This window comes from Onthophagus taurus, chromosome 5, assembly GCF_036711975.1.
Source record: "Onthophagus taurus isolate NC chromosome 5, IU_Otau_3.0, whole genome shotgun sequence".
In the NCBI taxonomy this organism is placed as follows: domain Eukaryota; kingdom Metazoa; phylum Arthropoda; class Insecta; order Coleoptera; family Scarabaeidae; genus Onthophagus; species Onthophagus taurus.
In genome coordinates, this window is record NC_091970.1 from 9,538,110 (window position 1) to 9,549,087 (window position 10,978).

The 10,978-nt window shown below is 22.7% G+C and overlaps 1 protein-coding gene across 2 annotated transcripts in view; it reads left to right on the top strand.

Moving 5' to 3' along the window:
- Positions 1 to 10,978, top strand: part of LOC111418380 (Kinesin family member 19A) — a 68,691-nt gene that overhangs the window by 39,909 nt on the left and 17,804 nt on the right. For both annotated transcript variants that reach the window (XR_011640289.1, XR_011640290.1), the window contains one exon: positions 10,784 to 10,965. The gene's annotated coding sequence lies outside the window, so the exon portion shown is untranslated. The remainder of the gene's footprint in view (positions 1 to 10,783; positions 10,966 to 10,978) is intronic.

Here is a 10,978-nt window from a genome sequence, read left to right on the forward strand (position 1 = left end):
TGTTGTTAACAAAATTTGTTTAGAATTACTTCAGGAACAGTGTTTGTTAATACAATTTTTTGCTAACTTGAAATTTTAATTTCCCTCTGAATAGTATGCCATCAAAATTAATTATCTCAATAATTATTGTTTCTATCAAAAAATGTTTTAAATAAAATTTGTTTCAATTTCGATTTTGAATCAATTATCTCAATAAAAATTTTTTACATCTCTATTAATTAAGCATCCAAGTGTAATTATGTATAAAAACGGAAAAATTATTATTTTGAGGTTATCTCCTTAATTATTGATTAAATCAAAAAATTTTGTTAACAATATTTTTTAAGAATTACACCAGGAACAGTGTTTGTTAAAACAATTTTTTTCTAACTTGAAATTTTAATTTCCCACTGAACAGTATGCTACAAAAATTAATATTTTTGAGGTTATATCCTTATTGTTGATTTAATCAAAAAATTTTGTTAATAAATTTTGTTTAGAATTACTTCATGAACAGTGTTTATTAATACAATTTTTTGCTAACATGAAATTTTAATTTCCCTCTGAATAGTATGCTATCAAAATTAATTATCTCAACAATTATTGTTTTTATTAAAAAATGTTTTAAATAAAATTTGTTTCAATTTCGATTTTGAATCAATTATCTCAATAAAAATTTTTTACATCTCTATTAATTAAGCATCTAAGTACAATTATGTATAAAAACGGAAAAATTATTATTTTGAGGTTATCTCCTTAATTATTGATTAAATCAAAAAATTTTGTTAACAATGTTTGTTAAGAATTACACCAGGAACAGTGTTTGTTAAAACAATTTTTCTCTAACTTGCAATTTTAATTTCCCACTGAACAGTATGCTACAAAAATTAATATTTTTGAGGTTATATCCTTATTGTTGATTTAATCAAAAAATTTTGTTAATAAAATTTGTTTAGAATTACTTCAGGAACAGTGTTTGTTAATAAAATTTTTTGCTAACTTGAAATATTAATTTCCCTCTGAATAGTATGCTATCAAAATTAATTATCTCAATAATTATTGTTTCCATCAAAAAATGTTTTAAATAAAATTTGTTTCAATTTCGATTTTGAATCAATTATCTCAATAAAAAAATTTTACATATCTATTAATTAAGCATCCAAGTATAATTATGTATAAAAAGGAAAAATTATTATTTTGAGGTTATCTCCTTAATTATTGATTAAATCAAAAAATTTTGTTAACAATGTTTGTTAAGAATTGCTTCAGGAACAGTGTTTGTTAAAACAATTTTTTTCTAACTTGAAATTTTAATTTCCCACTGAACAGTATGCTACAAAAATTAATATTTTTGAGGTTATATCCTTATTGTTGATTTAATCAAAAAATGTTGTTAACAAAATTTGTTTAGAATTACTTCAGGAACAGTGTTTGTTAATACAATTTTTTGCTAATTTGAAATTTTAATTTCCCTCTGAATAGTATGCTATCAAAATTAATTATCTCAGTAATTATTGTTTCTATCAAAAAATGTTTTAAATAAAATTTGTTTCAATTTCGATTTTGAATCAATTATCTCAATAAAAAATTTTTACATCTCTATTAATTAAGCATCCAAGTATAATTATGTATAAAAAGGAAAAATTATTATTTTGAGGTTATCTCCTTAATTATTGATTAAATCAAAAAATTTTGTTAACAATATTTTTTAAGAATTACACCAGGAACAGTGTTTGTTAAAACAATTTTTTTCTAACTTGAAATTTTAATTTCCCTCTGAATAGTATGCTATCAAAATTAATTATCTCAGTAATTATTGTTTCTATCAAAAAATGTTTTAAATAAAATTTGTTTCAATTTCGATTTTGAATCAATTATCTCAATAAAAAATTTTTACATCTCTATTAATTAAGCATCCAAGTATAATTATGTATAAAAAGGAAAAATTATTATTTTGAGGTTATCTCCTTAATTATTGATTAAATCAAAAAATTTTGTTAACAATATTTTTTAAGAATTACACCAGGAACAGTGTTTGTTAAAACAATTTTTTTCTAACTTGAAATTTTAATTTCCCTCTGAATAGTATGCTATCAAAATTAATTATCTCAGTAATTATTGTTTCTATCAAAAAATGTTTTAAATAAAATTTGTTTCAATTTCGATTTTGAATCAATTATCTCAATAAAAAATTTTTACATCTCTATTAATTAAGCATCCAAGTATAATTATGTATAAAAAGGAAAAATTATTATTTTGAGGTTATCTCCTTAATTATTGATTAAATCAAAAAATTTTGTTAACAATATTTTTTAAGAATTACACCAGGAACAGTGTTTGTTAAAACAATTTTTTTCTAACTTGAAATTTTAATTTCCCTCTGAATAGTATGCTATCAAAATTAATTATCTCAGTAATTATTGTTTCTATCAAAAAATGTTTTAAATAAAATTTGTTTCAATTTCGATTTTGAATCAATTATCTCAATAAAAAATTTTTACATCTCTATTAATTAAGCATCCAAGTATAATTATGTATAAAAAGGAAAAATTATTATTTTGAGGTTATCTCCTTAATTATTGATTAAATCAAAAAATTTTGTTAACAATATTTTTTAAGAATTACACCAGGAACAGTGTTTGTTAAAACAATTTTTTTCTAACTTGAAATTTTAATTTCCCTCTGAATAGTATGCTATCAAAATTAATTATCTCAGTAATTATTGTTTCTATCAAAAAATGTTTTAAATAAAATTTGTTTCAATTTCGATTTTGAATCAATTATCTCAATAAAAAATTTTTACATCTCTATTAATTAAGCATCCAAGTATAATTATGTATAAAAAGGAAAAATTATTATTTTGAGGTTATCTCCTTAATTATTGATTAAATCAAAAAATTTTGTTAACAATATTTTTTAAGAATTACACCAGGAACAGTGTTTGTTAAAACAATTTTTTTCTAACTTGAAATTTTAATTTCCCACTGAACAGTATGCTACAAAAATTAATATTTTTGAGGTTATATCCTTATTGTTGATTTAATCAAAAAATTTTGTTAATAAATTTTGTTTAGAATTACTTCATGAACAGTGTTTATTAATACAATTTTTTGCTAACATGAAATTTTAATTTCCCTCTGAATAGTATGCTATCAAAATTAATTATCTCAACAATTATTGTTTTTATTAAAAAATGTTTTAAATAAAATTTGTTTCAATTTCGATTTTGAATCAATTATCTCAATAAAAATTTTTTACATCTCTATTAATTAAGCATCTAAGTACAATTATGTATAAAAACGGAAAAATTATTATTTTGAGGTTATCTCCTTAATTATTGATTAAATCAAAAAATTTTGTTAACAATGTTTGTTAAGAATTACACCAGGAACAGTGTTTGTTAAAACAATTTTTCTCTAACTTGCAATTTTAATTTCCCACTGAACAGTATGCTACAAAAATTAATATTTTTGAGGTTATATCCTTATTGTTGATTTAATCAAAAAATTTTGTTAATAAAATTTGTTTAGAATTACTTCAGGAACAGTGTTTGTTAATAAAATTTTTTGCTAACTTGAAATATTAATTTCCCTCTGAATAGTATGCTATCAAAATTAATTATCTCAATAATTATTGTTTCCATCAAAAAATGTTTTAAATAAAATTTGTTTCAATTTCGATTTTGAATCAATTATCTCAATAAAAAAATTTTACATATCTATTAATTAAGCATCCAAGTATAATTATGTATAAAAAGGAAAAATTATTATTTTGAGGTTATCTCCTTAATTATTGATTAAATCAAAAAATTTTGTTAACAATGTTTGTTAAGAATTACACCAGGAACAGTGTTTGTTAAAACAATTTTTCTCTAACTTGCAATTTTAATTTCCCACTGAACAGTATGCTACAAAAATTAATATTTTTGAGGTTATATCCTTATTGTTGATTTAATCAAAAAATTTTGTTAATAAAATTTGTTTAGAATTACTTCAGGAACAGTGTTTGTTAATAAAATTTTTTGCTAACTTGAAATATTAATTTCCCTCTGAATAGTATGCTATCAAAATTAATTATCTCAATAATTATTGTTTCCATCAAAAAATGTTTTAAATAAAATTTGTTTCAATTTCGATTTTGAATCAATTATCTCAATAAAAAAATTTTACATATCTATTAATTAAGCATCCAAGTATAATTATGTATAAAAAGGAAAAATTATTATTTTGAGGTTATCTCCTTAATTATTGATTAAATCAAAAAATTTTGTTAACAATGTTTGTTAAGAATTACACCAGGAACAGTGTTTGTTAAAACAATTTTTCTCTAACTTGCAATTTTAATTTCCCACTGAACAGTATGCTACAAAAATTAATATTTTTGAGGTTATATCCTTATTGTTGATTTAATCAAAAAATTTTGTTAATAAAATTTGTTTAGAATTACTTCAGGAACAGTGTTTGTTAATAAAATTTTTTGCTAACTTGAAATATTAATTTCCCTCTGAATAGTATGCTATCAAAATTAATTATCTCAATAATTATTGTTTCCATCAAAAAATGTTTTAAATAAAATTTGTTTCAATTTCGATTTTGAATCAATTATCTCAATAAAAAAATTTTACATATCTATTAATTAAGCATCCAAGTATAATTATGTATAAAAAGGAAAAATTATTATTTTGAGGTTATCTCCTTAATTATTGATTAAATCAAAAAATTTTGTTAACAATGTTTGTTAAGAATTGCTTCAGGAACAGTGTTTGTTAAAACAATTTTTTTCTAACTTGAAATTTTAATTTCCCACTGAACAGTATGCTACAAAAATTAATATTTTTGAGGTTATATCCTTATTGTTGATTTAATCAAAAAATGTTGTTAACAAAATTTGTTTAGAATTACTTCAGGAACAGTGTTTGTTAATACAATTTTTTGCTAATTTGAAATTTTAATTTCCCTCTGAATAGTATGCTATCAAAATTAATTATCTCAGTAATTATTGTTTCTATCAAAAAATGTTTTAAATAAAATTTGTTTCAATTTCGATTTTGAATCAATTATCTCAATAAAAAATTTTTACATCTCTATTAATTAAGCATCCAAGTATAATTATGTATAAAAAGGAAAAATTATTATTTTGAGGTTATCTCCTTAATTATTGATTAAATCAAAAAATTTTGTTAACAATATTTTTTAAGAATTACACCAGGAACAGTGTTTGTTAAAACAATTTTTTTCTAACTTGAAATTTTAATTTCCCTCTGAATAGTATGCTATCAAAATTAATTATCTCAGTAATTATTGTTTCTATCAAAAAATGTTTTAAATAAAATTTGTTTCAATTTCGATTTTGAATCAATTATCTCAATAAAAAATTTTTACATCTCTATTAATTAAGCATCCAAGTATAATTATGTATAAAAAGGAAAAATTATTATTTTGAGGTTATCTCCTTAATTATTGATTAAATCAAAAAATTTTGTTAACAATATTTTTTAAGAATTACACCAGGAACAGTGTTTGTTAAAACAATTTTTTTCTAACTTGAAATTTTAATTTCCCTCTGAATAGTATGCTATCAAAATTAATTATCTCAGTAATTATTGTTTCTATCAAAAAATGTTTTAAATAAAATTTGTTTCAATTTCGATTTTGAATCAATTATCTCAATAAAAAATTTTTACATCTCTATTAATTAAGCATCCAAGTATAATTATGTATAAAAAGGAAAAATTATTATTTTGAGGTTATCTCCTTAATTATTGATTAAATCAAAAAATTTTGTTAACAATATTTTTTAAGAATTACACCAGGAACAGTGTTTGTTAAAACAATTTTTTTCTAACTTGAAATTTTAATTTCCCTCTGAATAGTATGCTATCAAAATTAATTATCTCAGTAATTATTGTTTCTATCAAAAAATGTTTTAAATAAAATTTGTTTCAATTTCGATTTTGAATCAATTATCTCAATAAAAAATTTTTACATCTCTATTAATTAAGCATCCAAGTATAATTATGTATAAAAAGGAAAAATTATTATTTTGAGGTTATCTCCTTAATTATTGATTAAATCAAAAAATTTTGTTAACAATATTTTTTAAGAATTACACCAGGAACAGTGTTTGTTAAAACAATTTTTTTCTAACTTGAAATTTTAATTTCCCACTGAACAGTATGCTACAAAAATTAATATTTTTGAGGTTATATCCTTATTGTTGATTTAATCAAAAAATATTGTTAACAAAATTTGTTTAAAATTACTTCAGGAACAGTGTTTGTTAATACAATTTTTTGCTAACTTGAAATTTTAATTTCCCTCTGAATAGTATGCTATCAAAATTAATTATCTCAATAATTATTGTTTCTATCAAAAAATGTTTTAAATAAAATTTGTTTCAATTTCGATTTTGAATCAATTATCTTAATAAAAAAATTTTACATTTCTATTAATTAAGCATCCAAGTGTAATTATGTATAAAAACGGAAAAATTATTATTTTGAGGTTATCTCCTTAATTATTGATTAAATCAAAAAATTTTGTTAACAATATTTTTTAAGAAATACACCAGGAATAGTGTTTGTTAAAACAATTTTTTTTTTAACTTGAAATTTTAATTTCCCACTGAAGAGTATGCTGTTCTTTTAATCAGAACGAGTGGAGGGGGGAAATCGTATCGTTTTGTTACAAAAGTTCCGTGCCCTAGTGATTACAATCTCATTCAGTTTGTGCTAAGTGATGAGCAAAGAAATAGAGTTGTCGAAAATTTCTTTTTAAATGGGCTGAAGATGGATTTTCAACAATTGACTTGTAGTTGTTCTAACTAACTACTGAATATTAATCACTATGAACTCAGTATCAACCTGAAAAGCATTTTTTTTGATAATGTAACTAATCGAACTATTTTAACTATAAAAATCAGTATTAAGCAGGCTCAAATCCCGATGAGAAACATTGAAGAGTGAAGAATTTGCGAGAACGACCATCACAATAATAATTAGTTTTTTCTTCTGATAATAAATGTTGGGTAGCAACAATTGTTGGGTATATTTCTTATAGTTATTGAACAATTAACAAAATTCTTCTCATTCTTTCTATAACGATTGTAGTATATATTTAAAAGTTGACATTGCTATAGTGATAACCATATATTAGCATTATGATGTAAAATAATGTTTTTAAATCGATGCATACAATTTATTTTACCCGTTCTACGCAGTTTCAGCCAAATATCAAAGAATGTGTTTTAACATAGTAAGAAAAGAAAAGTTAAGTTAGGTTAGTTTTGTTTACAAATATCAATTAACTCTGCCAAAAATATTGGGTCTGTTGGGATTGGTCAGTTTTCTTTTGAAACCTCAATTATAGCGTGAAAGAATGTTAAGATAGGTCAGTTTTTACAATGTTTTAATTGTAATACTTCATCTTTAATTGAAATTTTTCACTTTTTGCCGATAGGGTGAACACAAAGAGGATTGAAAACTGTTCGAAGTTTTCGACATTAGCAGTTTCTCGAAAAATGAGATCAAGTTTCGGAGATAGCCTATGCGGTCGCGAACGATCTCGACTTAAGTATATAAGAAATCTTTCCAACAAAAGGTCATTTCATGCATGTTTTAATAAATATCGCAATATGAGGCAAACTACAATAAATAGGTATGGGAATGTGTACAGGTAATTTGTAGAGAATTAAATTCTCTTCCTGATAGTCTAAAAAAATATGGGGCGTTCCATTTAAAATTTTCGACTTTCTCGCCATTAAATCTGGAGAAACAGTAATTCAATTTTTGACCACCCTGTATAAGATACTCCGATACAACAAATGGCAATCTATTTGACAACATCTGAAGAGTAATCGTGCCAAAGTAGATCTTTTTTGAATGAACTTTGGCTGAGATATGGAGTTTTAAAGAGCATGTTGAAATTTACCAAAAAAAGTTTAAAACCAAAATAACTCGAAAACAAAAAACGCTAGGTACCAATAACTTTTATCAAAGTCAACCTATTTTTTTACGTACAATTAAACTGTGTAATAAAAACTATAGCATTCCATTTAAAATAGCGAAGTTATGGTCTACATCCGGTAGACCGGAAGTGGCGGCCATCTTGAAAATATTTTAGATCGAAAGTTCCGAATGAACAACCCATGCTACCAAAATTTCAAATCTCTACGAATAGTGGAAGATGAAAAAGTTCTAACGAACCAGTTACGTGAGACACCTGTATAAGAACTCTTTTTCTTATTACTTTTAGTTTGCACAAAAATTAGAAGAAATTATTTAATTAAATAAAACCATCTTGTTTTTAAAACCTCTCTTATGACTAGGGCACGGAACTTTTGTAACAAAACAATACGATTTCCCCCCTCCACTCGTTGTGGTTAAAAGAACAGCATACTGTGCAGTGGGAAATTAAAATTTCAAGTTAGAAAAAAATTATGTTAACAAAAATTGTTCCTGAAACAATTCTAAACAAACTTTGTCAACATTTTTTTTGATTAAATCAACAATAAGGATATAACCTCAAAAATATGAATTTTTGTACCATACTGTTCAGTGGGAAATTAAAATTTCAAGTTAGAAAAAAATTGTTTTAACAAACACTGTTCCTGAAGCAATTCTTAACAAACATTGTTAACAAAATTTTTTGATTTAATCAATAATTAAGGAGATAACCTTAAAATAATAATTTTTCCGTTTTTATATATAATTATACTTAGATGCTTAATTAATAGAGATGTAAAATTTTTTTATTAAGATAATTGATTCAAAATCGAAATTGAAACAAATTTTATTTAAAACATTTTTTGATAGAAACAATAATTATTGAGATATTTAATTTTGATAGCATACTATTCAGAGGGAAATTAAAATTTCAAGTTAGCAAAAAATTGTACTAACAAACACTGTTCCTGAAGTAATTCTAAACAAATTTTGTTAACAAGATTTTTTGATTAAATCAACAATAAGGATATAACCTCAAAAATATTAATTTTTGTAGCATACTGTTCAGTGGGAAATTAAAATTTCAAGTTAGAAAAAAATTGTTTTAACAAACACTGTTCCTGAAGCAATTCTTAACAAACATTGTTAACCAAATTTTTTGATTTAATCAATAATTAAGAAGATAACCTCAAAATAATAATTTTTCCGTTTTTGTACATAATTATACTTGGATGCTTAATTAATGAGATGTAAAAATTTTTTATTGAGATATTTGATTCAAAATCGAAATTGAAACAAATTTTATTTAAAACATTTTTTAATAAAAACAATAATTATTGATATAATTAATTTTGATAGCTTACTATTCATATGGAAATTAAAATTTCAAGTTAGCAAAAAATTGTATTAACAAACATTGTTCCTGAAGTAATTCTAAACAAATTTTGTTAACAACATTTTTTGATTAAATCAACAATAAGGATATAACCTCAAAAATATTAATTTTTGTACCATACTGTTCAGTGGGAAATTAAAATTTCAAGTTAGAAAAAAATTGTTTTAACAAACACTGTTTCTGAAGCAATTCTTAACAAGCATTGTTAACAAAATTTTTTGATTTAATCAATAATTAAGGAGATAACCTCAAAATAATAATTTTTCCGTTTTTATACATAATTACACTTGGATGCTTAATTAATAGAAATGTAAATTTTTTTTATTAAGATAATTGATTCAAAATCGAAATTGAAACATATTTTATTTAAAACATTCTTTGATAGAAACAATAATTATTGAGATAATTAATTTTGATAGCATACTATTCAGTGGGAAATTAAAATTTCAAGTGAGAAAAAAATTTTATTAACAAACACTGTTTCTGAAGTAATTCTTAACAAACATTGTTAACAAAATTTTTTGATTTAATCAATAATTAAGGAGATAACCTCAAAATAATAATTTTTCCGTTTTTATGCATAATTGTACTTAGATGCTTAATTAATAGAAATGTAAATTTTTTTTATTAAGATAATTGATTCAAAATCGAAATTGAAACAAATTTTATTTAAAACATTTTTTGATAAAGACAATAATTATTGAGATAATTAATTTTGATAGCATACTATTCAGAGGGAAATTAAAATTTCAAGTTAGCAAAAAATTGTACTAACAAACACTGTTCCTGAAGTAATTCTAAACAAATGTTGTTAACAACATTTTTTGGTTAAATCAACAATAAGGATATAACCTCAAAAATATTAATTTTTGTAGCATACTGTTCAGTGGGAAATTAAAATTTCAAGTTAGAAAAAAATTGTTTTAACAAACACTGTTCCTGAAGTAATTCTAAACAAATATTGTTAATAAAATTTTTTGATTTAATCAATAATTAAGGAGATAACCTCAAAATAATAATTTTTCCCTTTTTATACATAATTACACTTGGATGCTTAATTAATAGAAATGTAAAATTTTTTTATTAAGATAATTGATTCAAAATCGAAATTGAAACAAATATTGTTAATAAAATTTTTTGATTTGATCAATAATTAAGAACATAACCTCAAAAAAAATTTTATATATATATTTTTATACATTTTTTTATTGAGAAAATCGTTTTAGAATTTAATTTAGAACAACTTTTGTATGAAATTTTCTGCTAAGAACGAGTGGAGGGGGGAATTCGTATTGTTTTGTTACAAAAGTTCCGTGCCCTAGTAATCACTTATTCGCACTTTTAACGTTACTGCATTGATAGCCACATCATCAAGGTTATATTTAGCTTCATATTTGTAATCAAGAAAATTTTGTAGTTTTATCATTTCAACACTTAAAATCATTTAATTGTTTATTTTTTTCAAGGCTGATGAACTTTCTGCATCGAGAAAAAGCACGTGATCGTGGTTGCACCTCTATCTAACGTTACGTCATACCGAATCACGTGTGTTTGAACGGAGGCGATTCATTTGGAGGTCTACCGGTTGAAAGTGGCCTCTAAAATTAAGAAATTTGTAATTTTTTTGTAATGGGATTCTTCTTCGAAGGTAAATCAAACTT